Genomic DNA, 5,968 nt, shown 5'->3' with positions numbered 1-5,968 from the left:
AGAGGAATCTGATGGGAATAAATTCACTCATCTAATTTGCATATTGTGACATCACTTCTACATACCTACAGCTACAGAAAGCATTCAAACATCAAAACGTTCAGGTCTGTAAGGATTTTTTGATGTTTGTGGCAATGTGTTTGATATTTCTAAATAATTGACGATGACGACATAAGCTGGAGGCTGAAACCGGCACGAGTGCGAGGTCCCGCCCAACGCTGCTTGCAGCTTTAATTATATTATGAGTAGTATGTGTTGCTGTTACATGTACTGGAGCTAGTACTTTATTATTTTCTTGGAAATGGTGCTATGAACGGAAATGTAATGTTAGCAGCCTGGTGTTCGCCAAGTTGTGTAGCGCTGTGTACATGGTGTGAGGCGAGTGTTACTCTGTGTACACGGTGTGTGGCGAGTGTTACTCCGTGTACATGGTGTGTGGCAAGTACTCTGTGTACATGGAAGTGCCGGCTTATTTGTTGTAATAACGCATTATCCGCTGGGAGGCGACAGAAGTTACGCACTATAGCTTTAAAACAAGCTCTTTGTGTCATATGGAGGAGCCACATTGGGCAGGTTGGCCCATTGGATAGTGCACCTGATCATTCTTGCTTATGTGCAAATACAGCAGATCCCTTTTGGCACACTCTATGAGAGGAAAGGCCACTCCAAGGGTACTGTTTCAGAATATACCCTTGGAGGATGTATGAATGGCAACTGGCCACGTCAGCCTTCTTCAACCTTCACCAGGTTTTTTGGTTGAATCTGGCTCCACCCATTGTCCCCTTTTCTGTTCTTGATGACACAACAAATACTTGAGTTTTTCATTTGTTTCCCTGTCTGGGCCCTCTTTTGTTTACATTCCATTTGATCAGCATGGGCTCATGCTCCAGGAAGCTAGTGTTTTTTGTTTGTTTGTTTTATTTTTACTATTAGCCTGCTTACACTCAATTGATTGTGTTCTGTTGTTTTACTTCAATATGGTTATAATCTCCTCTGTACAGCTTTTTGACCTGTAGGTGGTGCCAGCTCACATTCCTTATGACTGATTTGGTATACTGTTGTCACATGGTGTATGGTGTGAAATAAAACGAATGTTTGCGTATGTAAACACGGTTGTGTGAACCAAAGTGAACCTTTAACCTTTTATTGTCATTCAGTGGTGGAGGCTGGCCCTGTCTTTTCCTTCCCAGTCGGTAGAAAGAGGGAGAATGTGTGGGTGATTGTCATACATATAGTGTGCAACAGGTGGTTAATTTGGTATCATGCTCCTGATCCAAGGGTAATACTGAGCCAGTTACAGCTTCACTGTCATTCATTAAAAAGTGTTTACAACATTCATTCCACAATCCAACCCTACCTGCCAACACAAGATCTGAAACCGCAAATCCTGTAATAACCATGCACTGTTTATATAATTTGGTTAGGCAGCATGTTTACAGTTATTATTTTAAAACATTTCATACATGTGAAAAAAGATAATACATTTTAAAACAAAGGTAAATCTCAGTTAAATCTGTTGGATGAAAGCCGTGTGTACTTGGGCAATTAATGGTCCTCATGCAAGAAACAATGTATGTACACATTTTCTCTTATTTTTGTTCGTATCCACAATTTGTTTTAATTTTGTAAGTATCTATTGATTTCTGGGATTCAGTAATGTTTCCTTATCTTCAGCTGGTGGGTTCAAACCCGGAACCCTCTGGCTGTGAGGCAACAAAGCCAACCACTCTACCACTATGCCACCCTGTGATTAATTGATTGATTTAAAAATGTTTGATTGTACTCATATACTTTTGCTCAAATAACATTTTCAATGTAGGACTTTTAGTAGTAACAGAGTATTTTTACAGTGTGCTTTTAATACTTATACTTCATTAAAGGATCTGAATACTTCCTCCACCACTGCTGCTGGCACAGCATTCACAGCATCACAAATGTTCTGCCATTGCTGGGTTTTTTAATTTTTCCTGTAACACCAGTAACGATGCTCTGGAAAATCATGTGTTTATTTAATGGTATGTCGATTTCACTCCTGCTGAAGTTCTTCTTTTTACAGCTTTTTTGGTGACATCTCCTCAATTCCTTATATAGTGTTTAGAGGGCACTATCAATTCAATCAATCAATCAATTTTATTTATAAAGCCCAATATCACAAATCACAATTTGCCTCACAGGGCTTTACAGCATACGACATCCCTCTGTCCTTATGACCCTCGCAGCGGATAAGGAAAAACTCCCCAAAAAAACACCGACAACAGTCAGGTGCGCCGTGCTGTCCAAGGTGCTGAGTGTGTCTGGAGCAGAGCAGGTCTCTGTCTCCCCGTGTGCAGTAGTGTGAATGTTTATGCTATTAACAGGGGCGGCAGGGGCGGGCTGGGGTTGAAATTCAGCCCGGGAGCTTGATTTGGAGAGGCCTTTTTTCCGATCGCACGACGGACACAAGTAGAACCGTAATTTTAACACGAATACTTTATTTGCAGTATAAAAACAATCTAATGATATTAAACACAACACACACAGATTAGTCAGTGAGTAGAGTGTATTGAATATAATATAATTATATGCAAAGACCTATTGCCAACCCAGTCCTGCACACTGCACCTGTACCTGGCACTGTTTTTTTGGTGGTTCCTGCTCCACTTTCCTCCTTCTCCTCCTCCTCTTCCTCCTCCTCAGTCATTATTATCCTGTCCCTCTGCATCAACTCCACGACTGACACTGGCCTTGTCAGCTAATAATAACAATAACAGCAACAATGATAAACGTTATAGCACTTTTGCAAATAATTCACAGTGTTAGAACACAAATACAATATAAAAATCAACATAACAAAAGCGCCACACACACACACACACACACACACACACACACACACACACACACACACTGTAAATGAATTACTCACTTTAATGTATTTTTCTTGAGCTGGTAAAAATGGCTATATATTAATGTAGAAACAGAACAGGAAAACAGCTGTCTAGCCTATATGTTCCAATATTATCTTTTTAACTTTGAACACAGACTCTCTCCTGAAATAGGCTATGTTTTCTTTTGCAATAAAGAAATTCGACACAGCCGACACACCAGCATTAGCCTGAAAAAAAGGAAACCCAAGGTCCGACCCAGCCTGAGTCATTTGCATATTTTTTCGGCCCGAACCCGGACCGAACCCGCAGGTCCGGTCGGGTTTATCGGGCCGGCCCAACCCGTCTGGGATGATAGGGCCATGTAGGCAGTGCTTGATAACCGCTCGTATCCCCCCTTAATATGCAAAATATTAGATTGACCCAGTCTGATGTTCCACTCTGTGCCACTGCCACCTGAGGCTGCGAGGGCAGGCTGCTGCGGTCAACCGCGGCTGCGTTTTATGGGGTAAAAAAGTTTTCCGACCACCGGCCGGTTCAGCCTGGAACAGACCGGCCGTTCGGGAATACTCCCAACCTCCCTATGGCCAGCCCGCCCCTGGCTATTAAGTAAACGGAGAAAACATGTCTCTCATTGTTTAATAGCAGCAAAACAATAAGGCTTCATTCATCAAAGACAGAAACTCGATCTCTCTCCTTCTCTCCCTCTTTTTTCTCTGGCTCAGGTGTGTGGAATGGATCCTTCGTCTCTGGCTGGCTGCAGGAGCAAACCGTTTTTTTTTTTACCGGCAGTGAGATCATAACTTTAAAAAATGTTTGAAAGAGAAGTAACCAAAGAAAATGTGTAAATTTTCTTTCCTGTTTTTAATCTAATTTTTAGTTTTTTTTTGTTTTTTTTAAATTGAGCTCTTACTATTTCCTTTGTTTTATTTTTTATGAAATTTGTGTATGATTATTTTATATTTCAATAACTGTACAGCACTTTGGTCAACTGAGGTTGTTTTTAAATGTGCTTTATAAATAAAGTTTTACTTGACTTGACTTGACTGAATATTTCATTTGTTCACAAGGTATTTTGAATTTTGAAACCTGTTTTATTGACCTGTTCGTAATAAATTACTTTTTTGGGACTTTAAACATTTATCTCAGCATTGTAAGTTATTGATAACTAGAGAGTAAAGACTCAAGCCAGCAGCAGCCACATATAGAAAAGTGGATATACAGTGAATGTCTATACTTATGAGAAATGGCTTAACAACTAAACATTTCCTGCAATTAAACTGGTTTATAAACAGTGTGCTGTGAGATCTGCCGCTGTGCACCTCACAACCGTGCGTAATAGTCGCGCATAATGACTGCTCCTCGTCGGTTAAACTGCATGTCTTTCATGTTTGTCTCACTGACAGGTGGAGAGCCTACAGACAGGTGCCCATTAGCTACGAGCCGCTCCGCCACTGACTGCTCTTGTCCTGTCCTCTCCCTCTTCTTTCTCTCCTGTCCTCTCTGACTATCACTAAACTCTGAGCTTAATCATTAGCTTTTAGCTTAGCAGCACTCGTAATTGAGTAGGCTTTTGAACAATGCAGGTGAAATGTTGCAGACAGTTTATATTATCAGCCTGGGCCTGGGGCTTGTTGTAACAGTAAGTTAAACTGTGTCTGTGTGAGCACAGGATACATCTTACCCCGCAACGCGCGATGTGGGCAGCCGGGTCCAGCCTAGCCCTGCCCTTTGGAAAGAGTGTGGGATATACCACTACTAGGAATGGGAGGGGGGGGGACTAAATCTTTTAAGATTTAAATAGCACATTATTGCGCAATTAAAATGAGCACCGCTTACATTGTGTTTTTAATAAATGCTACTGCATTGTTCAAAAATTATTAATTGTCTCTCAAATTATTCTAGGGGGGTACAGCTTTACTGAAGAGGGGGTCATGTCCCCCCTGGCCCCCCGGGATTTCCGCCCCTGAATACATATTTTCACTGCATTCTTGGAAAATGGTATTGTTCCCTCTGATCTTAAACTGGCAAAGGTTATACCAATTTTTAAAACAGGTGATAAAGGTTCCTTTACAAATTACCGTCCTATTTCTGTTCTCCCATGCTTTTCAAAAATCTTGGAAAAGTTAGTGTATAACCGTATCCTAAAACATTTGAACTTAAATACAATTTTGTATCAGCACCAATATGGATTTTGCAAAAAATCATTCAGCCTATATGGCCTTATTGCATCTAATCAACAACATCCATACTGCTCTGGAAAAGAGAGAGTTTGCATGTGGTATTTTCCTAGATCTCTCCAAAGCATTTGATGTTGTGATCATGAAATTCTCCTTGCAAAATTGTACAGATATGGATTTCATGGTACTGTATGGAAGTGGCTTAGTAATTTTGTTTGTAATAGAAAACAATATGTATTTATTAATGGTACAGAATCCACAAAAGCTAAGATACAGTGTGGGGTGCCACAAGGCTCTATCTTGGGACCCTTACTGTTTCTTATCTATATTAATGATCTTGCAGCAGTATCAAACACTTTATGTCCCATATTGTTTGCAGATGACAATAATTTACTTGTATCTAATAAAAATATATCTGTACTCATTAACTCATTAAAGTTAATAATGGCCTTTTAGAATACTCCAAATGGTTTAAGACTAATAAATTGGCACTAAATGTGAAGAAGTCTAATTTTATGAAATTTGCAGGTGAAGAAGTATTATGATCCGAAGTTATTGAAATTGTCTATTGATGGTGAGCGAATAACTAAAGTTACATCCACAAGATTTCTTGGGATCTTAATTGATGAAAAACTGTCATGGAAAGAACACATTAGTTTTGTTTGCAATAAAATTAATAAATCTATTGGGATTATTAAGAAAATTAGAACTTTTGTACATTTATCTTGTCTTTTAACTTTATATTATCAATCAATCAATCAATCAATTTTATTTATAAAGCCCAATATCACAAATCACAATTTGCCTCACAGGGCTTTACAGCATACGACATCCCTCTGTCCTAATGACCCTCGCAGCGGATAAGGAAAAACTCCCCAAAAAAACCCCTTTAACGGGGAAAAAAAAACGGTAGAAACCTAGGAA

This window comes from Epinephelus moara, chromosome 6 (genome assembly GCF_006386435.1).
Source record: "Epinephelus moara isolate mb chromosome 6, YSFRI_EMoa_1.0, whole genome shotgun sequence".
NCBI lineage: Eukaryota > Metazoa > Chordata > Actinopteri > Perciformes > Serranidae > Epinephelus > Epinephelus moara.
This window is presented reverse-complemented; position numbering follows the sequence as displayed.